The sequence below is a fragment of the Microcaecilia unicolor genome, chromosome 3, assembly GCF_901765095.1.
Source record: "Microcaecilia unicolor chromosome 3, aMicUni1.1, whole genome shotgun sequence".
Taxonomy (NCBI): domain Eukaryota; kingdom Metazoa; phylum Chordata; class Amphibia; order Gymnophiona; family Siphonopidae; genus Microcaecilia; species Microcaecilia unicolor.
Genome location: NC_044033.1, coordinates 279,113,254 through 279,131,919, shown reverse-complemented (window position 1 = coordinate 279,131,919; position 18,666 = coordinate 279,113,254). Strand labels below are relative to the sequence as shown.

The 18,666-nt window shown below is 45.3% G+C and overlaps 1 protein-coding gene across 2 annotated transcripts in view; it reads right to left on the bottom strand.

Moving 5' to 3' along the window:
- The window catches only part of CDC42EP3 (CDC42 effector protein 3), an 83,083-nt gene extending 66,218 nt beyond the window's left edge, over positions 1–16,865 (bottom strand). For both annotated transcript variants that reach the window (XM_030198121.1, XM_030198120.1), the window contains exon 1: positions 16,247–16,865. The gene's annotated coding sequence lies outside the window, so the exon portion shown is untranslated. The remainder of the gene's footprint in view (positions 1–16,246) is intronic.
- Positions 16,866–18,666: the final 1,801 nt, after the last annotated feature.

Below are 18,666 nucleotides of genomic sequence, written 5' to 3'. Positions count from 1 at the left end.
CAGAATGTTGAGGGTGAGTTTTATTATAGTAGATACACTCATTCTGCGACTAAATGGATGTGACCAAATTTGGTCATGTGGTGAGGTGCTTGGCATAATTCTATATACTGCGTGGAAATTTAAGCCTATTCTATAAATTGTAGGCAAACTATAAAGAATACACATAGGTGTACTTTTTTACCGCATGGATTTTTCAGGCACCATATACAGAATCTAGCCCAATGGGGGTAACAGCATAAAGAAGGCAACAATATTTAGATGGTCCAAGAAAACAAGAAGGCAGATGATCCGCAAAATCCAACGTGGAAGCAAACAAAAGAGCAGATCACTAGGTGGTATTAATAAGACTTTATTGGAGATTATTTCTCCAATAAAGTCTTATTAATACCACCTAGTGATCTGCTCTTTTGTTTGCTTCCACCAATATTTAGATGCCAAAAATCTGTATAAATCTGGCTACATGCTATTCTGTAAACTGGCACTTAAATGCAATAGCATGTTTTGAAGGTGAAAATACAAATGGGTGGAGTCTGGGAGGAGCATGGGTGGGGTGCACAGTTATATGCATAAATTATACAATATTATCATTTACATGTTTTTTAAAGCAATATAAGCACAAGTGATTGAACCTATAATACAGTATACACATATTTTTGACCTTTTACGCTAGTATTCTTTTATCGAATAGGCTCCAAACAGACACCAATTCTTTGGCACTTATATTTAGACACCCTGTTATAGAATTATCCCAACATTGTGCCTTAAGTCAATGTTAGGGGATCTTTTTACGAAGCTGCGGCAAAAAGTGGCCTGCAGTAGTGTGAGTGCCTGCTTTTGGCAAACGCCAGGCCAGTTTTTACCGTGTCTGGGAAAAAGAGCTTTTTTCAATGGGCCGGAAAAAGGGCCTGTGGTAAAACTGAAACCAGCGAGTGCCTACTTACGGCCTGAGCCCTTAAAGCCACCCTTTACCACTAGATGCCTTTCATCAAGTGGTAAGGGCTCATGCTCTACAAGTGTGGTAACTGGTCAGCATGTGCCAACTGCCGATTAATGGCGAAACGCCGTGCGTAGTAGGAAATTAAAAATAATTTGTCCTGGCAGTATAGACATGCCAAATCTGAAATTGCCCCCAGGAGGGCATGCTAGCCTGGTGGTAGTCTCATTTTGGCATGTATTGACCACACATAGAGCCTACCGTTGCTTTGTAAAAGAGCCCCTATGTAAGGCACTGCGATCCCTGCTAGAATACTATAATATTGGTGCTCATTTTCAAAACACTTGGACTTACAAAGTTCCACAGTAACCTATGGAACTTTATAACTAAGCACTTTTAAAATATGCCTCCACAACTCTTTAAGAACAGGATTTCTCAGCCCAGTTCTCAGGACACACTCAGCCAATCAGGTTTTCAGGATACCCACAATAAATAAGCTTGAGATAGATTTGCATACAGTGCAAACAGTGCATGCAAATTTATCTCATGCACATTCATTGCAGATCTTTTGAAAACCCGACTACCTTCGTGTGTCCTGAGGACTGCCTTAGAAGAGTCATACCATGTAGAGCCATTTTGCTGTAGCACAACCTTGGGAAGCTACTGCAGTAATTATTTCCTACATCTATAATAGCTTTCTGTCCCTGTAGGTGCTCCGCTCCTCTCGGAGTGCAACAAAAACCCCAAGGGAGCCTCACATTTAAAGGTAGGATGAGCCAGTGGCGTACCAAGGGGGGGCGGTGGGGGCGGTCCGCCCCAGGTGCCAGTGGGTGGGGGGTGCTCCGCTCCCGCCACCTCCCGTGGCCGTTCCCGCGGCGCAGCACATTAAAAAAAACGGCGACGCAGAGTCGCAGGCAGCGCCTCGTGCCCTGCTTGTAAAAAAAAAAATCAAATCTCCTTCCTTCTCCTCCTCGTCTTGACGTCGACTCGGGCCTTCCAATCAATTTGATTGGAAGGCCCGAGTCGACGTCAAGACGAGGAGAAGGAAGGAGATTTGATTTTTTTTTTTACAAGCAGGGCACGAGGCGCTGCCTGCGACGCTGCTTCACCGGTTTTAACGGGACTGAGGTGGGGAAGGAGAGGGGCGAAAGGGACTCGGGTGGGGGTGTTCAGAGGGGAGAAGGGGACTGGGGTGGGGGTCTCAGACAGGGGAGGGGAGAAGGGGACTGGGGTGGGGATCTCAGAGGGGAGAAGGGGAGGGGAGAAGGGGACTGGGGTGGGGGTGTTCAGAGGGGAAAAGGGGAGGGGAGAAGGGGACTGGGGTGGGGGTCTCAGACGGGGGAGGGGAGAAGGGGACTGGGGTGGGGGTGTTCAGAGGGGAGAAGGGGACTGGGGTGGGGATCTCAGACAGGGGAGGGGGAGGGGAGAAGGGGACTGGGGTGGGGATCTCAGAGGGGAGAAGGGGTCTGGGGTGGGGGTGTTCAGAGGGGAAAAGGGGAGGGGAGAAGGGGACTGGGGTGGGGATCTCAGACAGGGGAGGGGAGAAGGGGACTGGGGTGGGGTTGTTCAGAGGAGAGAAGGGACTGGGGTGGGGGTCTCAGACAGGGGAGGGGAGAAGGGGACTGTGGTGGGGGTCTCAGACAGGAGAAGGGGAGGGGAGAAGGGGACTGGGGTGGGGGTGTTCAGAGGGGAGAAGGGGTCTGGAACTGGGGGCTGAAAAAAGGGGCAGAGAGAGAGAGGGGACAGATCCTAGATGGAAGGGGGAGCGAGAGGGAGGGCAGACCCTGGATGGATGAGAGAGGGAGGGCAAATGGTGGATTGAAGGGGCAGAGAGAAAGGGCAGGCAGTGGATGGAAGGGACGGCAGAGAGGGCAGACACTGGATGGCAGAGAGAGAGAGAGAGAGAGAGTGAAGACAGATGCTGGATGGAAGGAAGACGGTGAAAAGAAGATGAGGAAAGCAGAAACCAGAGACAACAAACTGTAAATAAAATATATTATTTTATTTTTTTTGCTTTAGGATAAAGTATTGTAGATGTGTTAAATGTTTATAATAGAACATGTAAATAAGGTAATCTTTTTATTGGACTAATTTTAATACATTTTGACTAACTTTCGGAGAACAAAACCCCCTTCCTCAGGTCAGGATAGGATACTGTAACAGCACTATACTGTACTGACCCGAGGACGGAGGTTTTGGCCTCTGAAAGCTAAATGTATTAGTCCAATAAAATGGTATTATTTTACTTTCTATATTTGTTTTATTTCTATTTGTTAATTTGTAAAGTGGTGTTAGTTTTTTTCAAATTTACATCTGCTGTCTTTATATTTTGCACAGTACTAGGGGACAGTTTCTGTTTCTGTGGTGTTGCATTGTATGCAGAGTCTGGCATTGGGGGTTCAGTTTAATTTTTGTCTAAATAGAAAGTTTATGATTACTTATTCTATAGTGGATTAGGGTGTATCTGTGTTTGTGAAAAAGACATGGCTTTCAGTTGGCATTGACTGTGCAAGATCTACGATCTGTACTATTCTGTCTGGTTTCGTTTTACAATAGGTGAATTGATGTTCTAGTGCTCACTGTAGTGTTTAAGATGCTTTCCTTTTCCTTGTGTGACTCGTAGAAATGACTGCTTATGGTATGGTAGAATTGCTCTATAGGTCCTGAGTGTTTTGTATTCTCGGCATGCCTAGGACTGGATTTGGGGGGGGGGGGGTGTTAAAAAATGACCGGCCCCGGGTGTCAACTACCCTAGGTACGCCACTGGGATGAGCACTGCTTTCTGATAAGGGCTTTTGCTGCTGTGTTATTTCTACAGTTTCCAGTAGCTCCTTCTTTCTGTTCTGCTGAACCTGCAGTTGACATTGGCTCACACCCTGGATCTCTCACTTTGCTGCAGTGTAGAGGGAGCTGCCAGCAACAGCTGATGTTCATCACAGCTGTCTTCAGCTCCTGCAGAGGCTCCTTGGATGTCTCCTGCCCTAGACCTGCTTCAGGCTGGGGTTCAGGATCAGGAAGGTAAAAGGCCACAAAAAAGGCTACATAATACAATTCAAAAACATTTTAATCATTTCCTTTGTCTCCAGAGAAAGTTCTTCTGAGATACAGGAGATGGAAAACCTGATTTTTTTTTTGGGGGGGGGGGGGGGAGGGGGGAAGATGCAGAAGGAGGAAATGGAGACTGAGATGGGGCAAAGTAAGGAACAACAAATACAGCAGGGAAGAGTAGGATGAAAGATGAAAGAAGACAGGTTATGTAAGCCACATTGAGCCTACTGCTATGCGGGAAAATGTGGGATACAAATGTAATAAATAAATAAATAAATAGATATGGGGAGAGATAAAGAGAAGTGAAGAGCTGTTGATGGAAGGAAAAAAGATCACAGTATAGCAAAGAGATAACTAAACTGTGTAACACCCCCTCGGGGCCGCCCCTGCATTTGGTGAGAGGAGGGGAATGATGACCTGACAGTAAAAGTGAATAAACCCAGAGAAGGAAAAGAGAAATAAGAAATTGGACCAGTAGAGGACAGAATAATATGATTTTGATTATTGAATAATACGACTTTAAGCCCTGGATTCTATATATGTCGCTAAAGTCGGGTGCCAATTTGGGCACAAAGGGCAGATGCGCGCAGAAATTATTTAGCTAACAAGGTGTCAACAATCAATTATTGATGTTAACTGGCACTAATTTGGATTTGTGCCCACATCTGCATGCATGCTATTCTATAACACTGTGCTCCTAAATTATCTCGCGTGCAACCCCAATGGGGGCATGGTCACGAGAGGGGCATGGACAGATTAGGAGTATTCCCAAAATATAGGCACAGTGTTATAGAATACCAGGGTGGTGCACCCAACTTGCACGCCAGGCAAAAATTCTCTGGAAATGGGAATCTGCACTAAGCACTATTCTATAAAAGTCACTCAGACTGGAGCATCCTTTATAGAATAGTGCTTAGGACTAGATTCTATATATCACGCCTAAAAAATCAGCACCAAAACGAAATACGCCTCGGTGTATTCTATAAAGTATGTCTAAATTTAGGCGTACCTTATAGAATAAGTCTAAATTTCCACGCAGTTTATAGAATATGCCAAGCGCCCATGTATGCGACTAAATTTAATCGTGGGCACTTACACCAAGTAAATTTGGTGTAAATGCCAAAGCCTAAATTACGCATAGACCAGGTGTATCCTATAACAATGTGCATAGGTTTTAGAAAAGCCCGTGCCCTGCCCATTCCACACCCATGACCACATCTCCTTTTCAACTATGCGACTTAGAATTTACGCACACCACATTATAGAACACACTTAGACATTTCTGCGTGTAAATTCTAATTAATGCCAATTAGTGTCAATAATTGCTTAAGTGGCAAGTAGCAGCACTGATTGGCTTGCTAACTAATTAAGCTTTGTGCACAAATCCAGAATACAACTGGATTTGAATGCACAACTTAGATCTCGCTATATAGAATCCCTGGGTTAGCGTGGATTTTTCCCAACACCTAAATCTGAGTGCAATTTGCTGAATCTGGCCCTAAGTGTTTTAAATTATGCAGCATTTAAAGCAGTTCCTTATGTGTAATAATTGACGTCATATTTTACGTTCTGTCCCAGTTAGCAAATTCTGAAGGGCTTTTGGCATTTTCTTCAACTGATGAGGAACAGAAAGGGAAAGGGAGTGAAACTTGATTTACTGCCTTTCTGTGGTTTTTGCAACTACATTCAAAGAGGTTTACACAGTATATACAGGTACTTATTTCTACCTGGGGCAATTGAAGGTTAAGTGATTTGCCCAGAGTCACAAGGAGCTACAGTGGGAACTGAATCCAGTTCCCCAGGATCAAAGTCTGCTGCACTAACCACTAAGTTACTCCTTCACTTCAGAGGTACATGAATGCTTTGCCCCTCCTTCTAGAAGTCAGCCATCCAGATATGAACTCTTACACTGTCACTCAGCAGGTGACTGACGGTAGACGAATTGTAAATCTTCTGAGACCGAATTTTCATTTATGCTTCTGTAGATTATTTTCAGGTGAGCCCTGTAAAAGCTATCCCAAGCTGCAAAGAATCCCGGAAAGCTGATGCAACATGACAGATTAAATATGGCAGAAACTCTGTAAGCATTACAACTCAGTGTACTGGAAAAGCATCATGACCCTAAAAGAACTGTGGAAAACGAAGAGGCTATGATCACCTAGGATATCATCCCCATTCTGACTGATAAAAAGCTGGATGCCAGAAAACCAGATATTAGTGGTAAAAGAGGAAAACACCAGAACAGCATTGATTATAGAGGTGTCTGTCCCAATAGATGGAAAATTGCTTAGAAAGTATCGCTATCCATCTCAACTCTGCACAATACTAACTTCTATAATAAGCTGGAAAAGGAAGGCTTCAGAAGACACTGTTTGCATAATTCTATAACAGGGTGGTTACGGTTACATACCACTTATTCAGGAAAGCCATTGAGTGCTATTCTGTAAGAGCATGTGTAAGTGATATAGCTCATAAATGCAAGGGAGTGTTCACATGGAGTGGGTGGGGGCGGCCATTTAACATACACAATTTACAGAATATGTATACCTTTATGCGCCCACAGTTACATCAGCTGTATGAATGGTATAAGGCTAGGCGCCTAAATGTTAGGTGCGCCAAGATCAGTCTATGCTAGTATTCTGTAACAGAATCTGTGCACCCAGATGTTGTTATATTATAGGGTCTCACTGCATCGCATCTGGACGCCACTACAACTGAGCACCTCCATTTAGATACCCCAAGGATGCGCAGTAAAAGCCTATTCTATAATAGAACCTTGATGCCCAGAGTCCATTATAGATTGCTAGTGTAACCTGGCATCGGCATACCTAACGTTCAGGTGCCCGCAGTTACACCAGCCATAGACCTGGCATAAGTGCAGGTGCTTAAGCTCAGCAGAGATACATATAACTAATAGTACTCATTATACATACAAGTAAGTAGGGGTTATGGTGCCAAACTGGGTCAAAATCCTTTTTCTGCCTGGTTTCTGCCCCTATCGGACCGACCGTTCACTTGTCTATTAGATTGTAAGCTCTTTGAGCAGGGACTGTCTCTCTTTGTTAAATTGTACAGCGCTGCGTAACCCTAGTAGCGCTCTAGAAATGTTAAGTAGTAGTAGTAGTGGTTTCAGTTTTGGCCGAAATTGACGTGTGTTTTTAGTGAAAGCCAAAAATTTCTGCTTTGTCCTGTTTGTCTCCCTCCCTCTCCCAACAAGCATTGCCTCCTCCCTCCCTCCCTCACCTACCTTACAATCTCTGGTAGTCTAGGTATATAATGAGGGCAGGAGTGATACCCAGTCATTCTTGCCCTTGCTGGCTGTGCTCTCAAAATGGCTGCCATGAGCTCTAGTGGCAAACTCTGATAATGGGCTTCATTGATTCATATTCATACAACCTAACTTTAGTTTTCAGTTTTGGCTTTGGCCAAAAGCAGGTGATAAGCTTCAGCTGCAGTTTCAGTCAGCCTCTACAAGTAACTACAAGTATTCACACAGCATCCTGAGGGAAATTCTGAAGTTTAATTCTTGCAGAAATATTTTCTCGTTTTGTCTGTAAGATTAGCCAGGGAATAACCTTGACTTCAGGGGTTTTGGTCAATATAGCCTTAATGGGTATTTGTCATGTTAGATGTAAGTGCATTTTATTAAACTCTAGCTCTGCCACACACTATATCAAACATTTCTAATTCAAAGAGTATGTACTGTTCCTTGGTCTTGAGTCTGTTGTTGTAGCTATCATCTGTATACTGCTTCGTTTGTCTATTAACAAGATTTTTAATTAAAAAAAAAAAAAGCAATCCTGGGTGTTTATTTAACAGACCTCCTGCTGGCCTGAAACTCAATATTTATACTATGTCTGTTCCTGTCCTGTCCCTAGAATCACATGGTTGTGTGGCTGTTCTTTTCTTGTCACTGTGGTGCTTTAAATTGACTCTGAGGATTATCTAGATATATTGCTTTTAAAAAGTCTGGGTTAGTACCCTGGAAAGAACAAGGCAAGAATATTTCAAGTTCTCTGGTGTTCCACTGTTGCCTTTTTATTTATTTATTTACAGTCCAAACTCTTAAATACCAATGTACTGAAATGTGCTGCTATTGCAAGTAACGAGCACTAGGCTCTACACTCAGCTTTGACACACAATGCAAAAACAAGTCTTCCGCATGAGCTAATCATGCGCAAATCCTTGCACAGAACCACGGATGTAGCCTTGGGGGGTCCAGGGCCCACCAATTTAGGTTCAGGCCCCTGGCTGGTGGGTTACCCCAGCCCTGCCAGCAGAAGTGCTACTCCACCCATGACCTGCATGTTCTCTGGGTGGCCTCCACAGCGCATGCTTGGCTTCTGTGAAACTGAGCATGTGTGGAAGAGGCCTGCCTAGGGTTGCCAACTGGCCAGTATAAAGCCAGCCTAACCATTTTTTGAAAAGTCAGGCTGGTTGCCGGCAGACCCTTCAAACCACCAATTGAAAAACTGATTTTTTTTCTTCAGTTTCCGCAGTTGGCAAAGGACAGCTGCCAGCCAGTGTGCACTGCCCTGCCCTGCCCACTCCAACGTCCGTCCAATAGACAATTGTGCTGGCTGTGTCCCTCCCTCCTTCTCCTTCTGCTCCCTCCCTGCCGTCTGCGTGTGTTTTTTTTTCCTTATTGAGAGTCACTCTAGTCCCTTCCTCCTCTACGCTCTCTGCGGCTGCTGTGACCTGCCCGCCTCTTGATGTAACTTCCTGTTTCCTCCTCGTAGGCGGGCCGCAGCAGCAGAGGCAGCATGTGATAGTAAATCATTGAGCTGACACCTCTTCACTCCAGGCTGCCCCAAGTTGTGCCCTGCCCTCCTGCCTGGCTGCTGCCCCTGAAAGCAAGTAGGACTGTGCATGGAGGGTGAGGGGACTGGGAAGTTGTGGAGTAGGTTTTTTGTTTTTTTTTAAGTGCTATTTCCAAATAAATGTGTAATGCTTCAGGAGGGAGCATGGCTGCAGTGGGTTCTGGGGGCTCTAGAGGCAGTGCACAATAGTATAGAACTGGGGGAGGGGGAAGGAAAGGGGAAGGGACCTGGCAGCTGCATGAACTGTGTTTTGTGTGCTCTCTTCCTTTTCCTATTGAATTATGAATATTAATTAATTGATACATTAAGATTGCATGTGCAATGAAGGGAAAAGAGAGAAAGACTGAATGTGTGTGGGGGGGGGGGGGGGGGGGGGAGAACTGATGGACCCAATGGGAACAGAGAGGGAAGGAGGGGAGACTGGGGCAGGCGTGTCAGAGGAGAGAAAGGGAGAAAACGCTAGCTTGACCACAGGCTGGGGGCTGGGAGGGTGTGGGAGGAAGGGAAAAGGGACTCAGGGGACGGACAGGGACACTGAGCAGAGATACTAGGCAGGAGGAATCTAGGGAACAGGCAATGCTGGAAAAGGGTGTGAGAATGCGAGAGGGACACAAGGAAGGACAATACTGGAAAGGGTGTGAGAATGTGGCAGTTTTCATCTTTTGAGATGGTAACCTTAGTGTGGTGGACAGTTAGTTGAAGCGGAGTGGGGTGGAGAAAGTGTGAAACAGTAGGTGTAGCAAGGGACTTGGGTGGAGCAAGGGAGGAGCATAGGTGAAGCAGGTGTCAGGTTTCTCTCTCTTAAGAAGTTGGCAACCCTAGACCACCCCCTCCTCCCTCCATGGAAACTGAACATGCACTGGTTGTGGGGAGGCCTGGTGCGGTGCCACATGGCATGGCAGTAGTTGCTGCCCTTGGAACATGCAGCCGCAGATGGTGGAGCACTTCTACTGGTGGGAATTGGGGACCCCCACTAACTCAGGTATGTAGCAGAGCAGCCAACGGGTCCCAATTTTTGAGAGGGAGATTTTAGTACACGCCCCAACCCCGCCCCACTTTGCCTTGGCTCCACCCACTCTGCATGTTGAGTGAAGAAATATTTTCTCCGGTTTGTTTTAAATTTACCATAGGTGTTGGAACAGGAGGAGCAGGAGGAGTACAAGGCTTTCCCCACTTCCACCCAAAACTCCGCGGCTGCGGAGCCACACAGTACCTGCTCACAAGTGCTGGTCCTGCCCACTCTGACATCATTTCCCAGCAGCAGTGTGGCCCTGTGATCTCTTTCTTTGTTTTTGCTGCCACTGCTGAAACAGCAGCAGCAGTGATGGTCATGGCAGTGGGATTTTCGGTGGGAGTAGGAAAGCCTGGTGCACCAGTGGCAGTGGCGGTGTCAGGTGGGAGGGGGTAGATGCTGGCTGATGGGGGGATGGAGAAAGGGGACAGATGGTGGATGAAGGGGAGAGAGGGGAGAGAAGTGGCAGGTGCTGGATGTAGAGGGAGAGGGGGAAGATGGGCAGATGCTGGATGAGGAGGGAGAGAGGAAGCAGATGCCAAATGGAAGGGGGGAGAGAGGTGACAGATGCTGATGGAAGGGGAAGAGAGATGGCAGACACTAAATGTAGGGGGGGGGGGCGAGGAAGCAGATGTTGGATGGCATGGGGGGAGAGAGAAGACAGACACTGGATGGAAGAGGGGAAAGAGAAGGGTCAGATGCTGCATGGGACAGAAAGGGACAGACACTGGATGGAGGAGGGAGATAAGGGGCTGATGCTGGATGGAAATGGGGAGAGAAACAGAGGGGTCAGATGCTAGAAATCACAGAGAGGGGTCAGATACTGGATGGAAAGAGGGGACATATGCTGGATGGAAAAGGGGAGAGAGTGGGGGGACAGACTCTGGATGGAAGTGGGGAGAGAGAAGGGTCAGATGCTAGATGAAGGGGGAGAGAAAGAGAGAAGACGCTGGATGGAAATCAGGAGAGAGAGGGGGGCAGAAAAGGACAGATGCTGGGTGGAAGGGAAAGAGAGAGAGAGAGAGAGAGAGAGAGAGAGAGGTGGGGTGGATGCTGGACGGAAAAGGGGGGAGAGAAAGAGAGGGGGAAGACACTGGATGGAAGGGGGAGAGAAAGGGCAGACACTAGATGGATGGAAGCAGAAAAAAGGGCAGATACTGGATCAAACTAGGAAGAGAAAGGGGGCAGAGAAAGAAGGAAGATGCTGAATGGACAGAGGAACAGAGATAAAGGGCTGAGAATGAGAAAGAGGGCAGATACTGTATGGAGAAGGGAGCAGCGAAAAAAGGAGTGCTGAACAGAAGAGGGGATAGAGGGCAGATGCTGGATGGGGGAGAATAGAGGGCATTCACTGGAAGGAAAGGGGGGAGAGAGAGGGCACACACTGGATGGAAGTGAGAAAGAAAGGGGGGAAATGCTGAATGGGGGGGGGGGGGAGAAAGATGATAGAATTAGTAAGAGACTGGGATATAAGAGGAAGTGAAATAGCCAGAGTTAGGGAAAGAAATGGCAAGCTATAAAAAAAAAAAGGAAACTGAAGACTGTATACTAGGAAAGAACTAAATTAAATTGGGCCAGAGGCAGAAAAATAAACTGAAGAAAGCTGAAAGGAAAAGGAGAAGGAAAGAAAAATTACAGACAGGAAATCTTGCCAAGAGAGTTTAGAAGACAATGAGGAAAGCACAAACAAGAGATGGAGACCAACACAATTAGAAAAACTAAATTGCCAGACAACAAAGATAGAAAAAGTGAATTTTATATTTAGTTTAGGATAAAGTAGTGTGGTAATTGTGTTAATAAAGATAATAAATATAGAAAATGGAAATAAGATGATATCTTCATTGGACTAATTTTAATACATTTTTGACTAATGCTTGGAAAACAAACCCTCCTTTCTCATGTCAGAACAGAATACCTTAACAGCAGTATACTGTCCTGACCTGAGGAAAGAGGTTTTGGCCTCTGAAAGCTAATTGAAAATGTATTTAGTCCAATAAAATGGTATCATCATATTTTCCAAGTTTTGTTTTATTTGTATTTGTTAACCTATAGTATAGTGATTGAAGTATGTCAGTTTTTGAAATTTGCATATGCTGTCTTTACATTTGCACAGTACAAGGGCACATGATTCACTTTTTCTCTTTCTCTGGAGTTGCACTGTGGCTTCTTGGGGGGGGGGGGGGGGGGGTCAGTTTAATATTTGTCCACATAGTTTTATTTTTAATTTGTGGTTAGTTATACTGCGTGAGAGTCTGTCTGTGTTCTGTGTATATGAAACAAACATGGCTTTCTGCTGTCATTAACTGTACAGTGTTTGTGGTGATGAGTTTTCCTAAGTAGGTGCTTGTTATGTGACTTCTGGAAATGATGCTGCTACTATGGTATGGTAGACTTGCTCTTTAGGTCCTGAGTGACATCTGTAGTGTTTTGTATTACTTCACAGTATGCCTGATATTGGATTTTGGATTTGAATTTAGATCACAGCTTTCTCAATAATAGGTCAAGGCACGTTACATTCAGGTAGTGTAGGTATTTTCCTGTCCCTGGAGGGCTTACAATTTAACCCCCCTGTTTATAAAGCCGCGCTAGTGGCTGCCATGCACTAATGCTGACACAGCCCATTCACTTTAAATGGGCTGTCAGCATTGCCGTGTGGCTTAATAAACTGGGGGGAAATGTTTTGTACCTGACTCAATGAAGGGTTAAGTGACTTGACCAAGATATCAAGGAGTAGCAGTGGCCTCCCCATGTCTCAGCTAATACATGTAACACATATTATCAATATTATCTGTACCTAATCTTTGATAACTCAACCGCTTACTAAAGGTTAGCTGAACTGAAGCCTGGTGGCCATTTGGCAAACTATTCAAAAACATTGATAGGTAAATTATTTTCTGTTTGGCAGTAACCTCAGGATTTCTGTTATAGTGCTGCTGAGCATCACTATTCACAAGGCCAACGGAAAGATGCTGGACCTGTGAGTTAGGGCTGACAGAGAGCCAAGTATTAACGTACCTGTGTATATTTCCAGACTACAGCAAATACTTTTCTGTTTAATATGCTGCATTGTTTGCCATGCATTATTTTGATTTTTTGGTACATAATTCCTTGAAGTGTATTACAGTGTGCATAATACCATCAGTAACAGAAGTAATGGGGAGGCATCTGGTAGACAGTAAAGGGGTCCTTCCCTGCTGTGTTCAAAAGTGCCTTTACTGTCCTTTTATTATTATTATTATTTTATTTTTTTGTTAGAAGTGGTGTTTGTACAAAAGGAAGCAGTGTTCCCTCTAAGCTGTACTGTACACCCACTGAGTAAAATTCAGAGTAGCTATAAACATAGTTAAACTACAGGCAAACAAGGAGGGAAAGCATGCAGCGCATGGCTCATGGAATTCGTTCCCAACCTCCCTGTGAGTGTTTACGTACATGTATGTGTGTTACCTGTAAGAAGTGCTCACAATGTAATGTAACAGAAAATTTTTGCTCATCTCAGTCTTTACTACTACTATTTATCATTTCTAAAGTGCTACTAGACGTATGCAGCGCTGTACACCTGAACATGAAGAGACAGTCCCTGCTCGACAGAGCTTACAATCTAATTAGGACAGACAAACAGGACAAACATGAGATAAGGGAATATTAAAGTGAGGATGATAAAATAAGGGTTCTGAACAAGTGAATAAGGGTTAGGAGTTAAAAGCAGCATCAAAAAGGTAGGCTTTTAGCTTAGATTTGAAGATGGCCAGAGATGGAGCTTGACATACCGGCTCAGGAAGTCTATTCCAGGTATATGGTTTAGCAAGATAAAAGGAACGGAGTCTGGAGTCAGCAGTGGAGGAGAAGGGTGCAGATAAGAGCGATTTACCCAGTGAATGGAGTTCCCGGGGAGGAATGTAGGGAGAGATGAGAGTGAAGAGGTACTGAGGAGCTGCAGAGTGAATGTACTTATAGGTCAATAAGAGGAGTTTGAACTGTATGCGGAAATGGATAGGAAGCCAGTGAAGTGACTTGAGGAGAGGGCTAATATGACCATAACAACACTGGCGGAATATTAGTCGTGCGGCAGAATTTTGAACAGATTGAAGAGGAGAGAGATGGCTAAGTGAGAGGGAGCATTGCTCCAACTTCTCTCCATCTTCCTCGCCCATGCAGTGAGTTTAGTACCTTACCTCACTCCTCCAGGGCAGTGATACTCCAGCCAGCCCAGCACCAAAAGCGCTGAGGCTGGCAGGCGCGGGGCCTCGAGCATGAAATAGGAAATTTAGAGGAGGAGGGAGCAGGCAGGCCTGGAGGAGGGAGCAGGTAGGCCTAGAGAATGCACAGAGCTCTATGTTTTTGGTGCTGTGCCAATGAGAGTAAGGCACTAAACATGTCATGGGGGGCAGGGAGATGGAGAGAAGTGCTGGAGACTATAGGGAGGACGGGAGTGAAAAGCTGAGCACCATGGTGGGGGATTCAAAAGTAGGGAAGGATGCTGGATGCCATGGGAGGGGTAAGACTATGGGATGGTAGGTAAGGGGAGATACTGGAGCAGGGGACGGAGCATGGGTGGGGTTGGGGGCGGAGCTTGGCCCACCAAACAAAAAGGTGCTCTGCTGACCCTGAACTGTACTACTTAGTATCTTCATTATGTGTCTCCTAATGTTTTTGGAAAGAATAAACAAGCGATTCATGTCTACCCGTTCCACTCCACTCAGTATTTTATAGACTTCTAACATATCACCCCTCAGCTGTCTCTTCTCCAAGGGGCCCTTTTACTAGGCAGCGGTAAGCCCTCTGCAGGCTTACTGTGCGCCAATCCGGAATTCCCACCAGGCTACTACAGGAGCCCGGCAGTAGTTCCCACCCCTAGCGTGTGCCATTTCTGGCGCTACAAAAATATGTCCTATTTTTGCAGTGCCGGAACTTAACCGGCAGTATTTGGGCAGCACTGTGCGCTGCCCGCTTACTGCTGGGTTAGCACAGGAGTCCTTACCACAATCTCAATGAGTGGTGGTAAGGGCTCCTCACTGAAATGGCCGTACGGTAAGTGGCTCACTTACCACATGGCCATTTCTTTTTCCCCAAAATGGACAGCCTTCTACCCACTGCGCGTATGTCAAAAACATGCACTGATGGTAGCGCAGACCCCCTTTTACCGCAGCTTAGTAAAAGAACCCCTAAGCTAGCACCTAAGTGCTATAGCACATAAGTGCAAGCGGGCAGAGCACGGGTGGGTCATGGGCAAGTCTCCCAGTAATGCGTACAACTTATAGATTACTATAAGCTGCACATGTTGCCTGGCAAACTGAAGCATGCAGCTTACCTGGCACACATGACCGTGCCTACCTCTTGGTGCTTCAAAGCAGGTTTGCGCTAATATTCTATTAGGCACACCTAACTGTCATCCCTAACTGGGATAAACATAAAGGCATCCTGTTCAGAAGGAATGGATCCTAAGGAGCTTAGCCGCGATTGGATGGCAGAGCCGGTGGTGGGAGGCGGGGCTGGTGGTTGGGAGGCGGGGCTAGTGCTGGGCAGACTTCTACGGTCTGTGCCCTGAAAAAGACAGATACAAATCATGGTAAGGTATACACAAAAAGTAGCACATATGAGTTATCTTCTTGGGCAGACTGGATGGACCGTGCAGGTCTTTTTCTGCCGTCATCTACTATGTTACTATATATAGAATTGGCTCCCAGTGCCCCTCATTGTGGTATGTAATTCAAGGCACCCAGTTATAGAATTATCTCCCAAGCTGTGTGCATGGTTCTAATTTAAGTTTTTTGCATAGGTTCCTTTACATAAAGGAATCCTGCTCAGAAGGAAGGGATTCCCCAGAAGTTTAGCCGGTGCTGGGAGGCAGGGCTGGTGGTTGGGAGGTGTGGATAGTGCTGGGCAGACTTATACGTCTGTGCCAGAGCCGGTGGTGGGGGGCGGGGATAGTGCTGGGCAGCAGACTTATACGGTCTGTGCACTGAAAAAGACAGGTACAAATGAAGGTAAGGTATACACAAAAAATGGCACATGTTAGTTTATCTTGTTGGGCAGACTGGATGGACCATGCAGGTCTTTTTCTGCCGTCATCTACTATGTTACATCAGGAGCCAGTTAGTATCTTGAGCCGGACTAATCTATCTAAATTAGCTTGCAACAACTTTGCTGATGCATTAATGCAAGAAAGTGACGTTCTCCACCGTGAGGTGTAGTTAATAGTTTGTGCAATGTTCTTCCACCTGCACACTTCTATTAATATCTGCAACCTCATCGGCACCTCGTTTACATCGGCAATACACACAACAAAAAGCGTCTAGAGGCAGATTTAATGGTTGATGTCAGCACACTTTTTACATGGCCCCTAAGGGCTTAAACACTCAAGAAGACTTCTCAGCAAAAGAGCTCTAGCGGTAGGGCAAGGATAAGCAGCTAGCTAGGTCTGGGTGGACTTACCCTTCTGACGTTGGAGAATGCAGCCTGTGTCCCTCTCAGCAAATTTCTTCTCTGTACTGTGCTTGTTTGCAGATGAAATTCAGTGCTTTATTGCGAAGTGGCTTCTACAATCCTCTCTTCCGCAAGTGTCTTATCCAGGAGAAAAGAATCTGAGCTGCTTGTTCGGTGAAATCAACCCCTCTCCCCCCCTAAATAAGCGTTTCTCTCTGCAACTGAGAGCAGGAAGGTAGCAGATGTCTCAGAAGCTGCCTCTTTTCCTCTCTCAGATTTAACAGTCCAAGCAGCACGACCACCTGACTCCGACTGTCAGCTCCCTGAGACTGCTCTCAGCAAACTCTTGCTGTCTTTAAATTTGTTTTCTTTTTGGTTCTTTGTTCCCTTGTTTTTGGATATGAATGCAAATAAAACCACTGCGACTGCTAGTGGTCCTGAAGGCAGTGGGGCACGGAGCAGAGAGGATCACAGTATTCAGAAAGAAGAGAGCAGGTCGCAGGCATCCGACCAGCAGAGGCAGAGAGCAGCAGTTTGGAAAGGCTGCCTGTGGCTCATTTCGGACTGACTAAGGCAGGGCTGCAACTTCTGTGCTCCAGTCACAGCTAGAATGAGTGGGTTCTGGGCAGGGCCCCCGAGCAGGAAAGTGGAGCAGGAGGCTGGTCTGAAAACCTGGCAGACACACTTGGCTGCAATACTTGCCAAAATAAAAACCACGGTTAACCCAGTGAGAGGACTGTTCATCCGTGCGTATGTTTGTGTTCCCAGTTCCCACATCCAAGAACAGTTTTTACGATGAATTGAAAAGGAGATAACACATCTCTTTCTGCAAAGAATGCAAAATCAATCTTGTCCCTTGGGAGGGGGAAAAAAAAACCGGAGTATTTGTCTGGTTACAGGAGAGGAAGGAAATCCACAAATAGCTTCGCTGAATATGTGAAATTCAGTCGGCGACATATCGTGATTGATCTTTTTAGACATTTATGACACGGATCCCCCTCCCTAGCACGTTTAAGTTCTAATTATCCATTCTGCTGGCACACTGAAACACCTGAATGTGCCACCAGACGCCTGATTGTTTTCCTAAGGGTTCATTTTTTCAAGTCTGTGTTTCATTTGGCAGTAACATGCAAGGTTCGGAAACTAGGAGGCAGATCACAATGCTGCCATTCTTCAAACTCAGACGACTAAGCTTTTTGCAAATATTTGCATGGGGTTTTTTAAATATAATATTTATATGCTGTACCAAATTAGGAGTAGAAGGATGTCGGTAAATTCATGTGTGTTTTGCCAGCACATAGAATAGGTGCAGCAACTTTATAAAAATGCATGAGAGTAAAAAGGGCAGCATCACTCGGTATCTTGATTTTCAACACCTCCATGTATAAAGGCTGACAACCATACATCTAGGAACCCCAGTGTAAAATGATACATATTGAAGGAGCACAATTAAGGACCAAAGGATGAATTTTAACATTTTCCACAGCAAAGAAAAAACAAACAAACAAACAAACAAACAAACAGAAAAGCAACAATAAAATCCCCCAGTTATCCCATGGAGCATTTGTTTGAAACAATGAGATGACATCTATGCATGGGTTCAAGCTACTGCAAAAGTCAACCAGGGAAATTCTTTTAAATATACATCTCCTCCCTTCATGAAATGGAATTGCATGTATTTATTTTCAGACTGCCCAAACTATGTTCCCTTGAAATCTCTTGTGTTCAGAGGATCTGCATGTGAAAATACTTTCTGAAATCACAATTTACATGTGTAGTCATGATTTCCACACACGGATGCTTCTAAAATGACCCCCTTAACCTTTCATTGAGAGTAGGGATATTTTTGCTATTACATTCATTACTTTGTACATTTGTATACCCCTAGAAGAGCTCACTTGAGCACCTAAAATGCTATCCTGCACAGGCAAGTCCCTTATAAAATACCCCCTTACCAAATAAATATTTAAGAAATGCCCTTTTCTATGAAGGCAATGGATGGATGTGTGTATGAAACGGGTAAGTTTTGAATTTTGAACTACAGTATCCCTAGGTAGCTTCTACTGGCCAACCCACTATTTATTAATTGGGTTCAGAGCCCGTTGCAAACCGTACGAGGAGAGACTTGCTGATCTGAACATGTATACCTTGGAGCTGGTACGTCAAGCTCCATCTCTGGTCATCTAGTAGCGCTATAGAAATGATAAGTAGGAGGAGGAGGAGGAGGAGGAAAGGAGAAACAGGAAGTGTTTTTTAACTGAAAGAGTGGTAGATATGTGGAATGCCCTCCTGCGGGTGGTGGTGCAGATGAAAACGGTAATGGAATTCAAACATGTATGGGATAAACACAAAGGAATCCTGTTTAGAAGGAATGGATCTACGGAATCTTAGTGGACATTGGATGGCAACGCCGGTAATTGGGAAGGAAA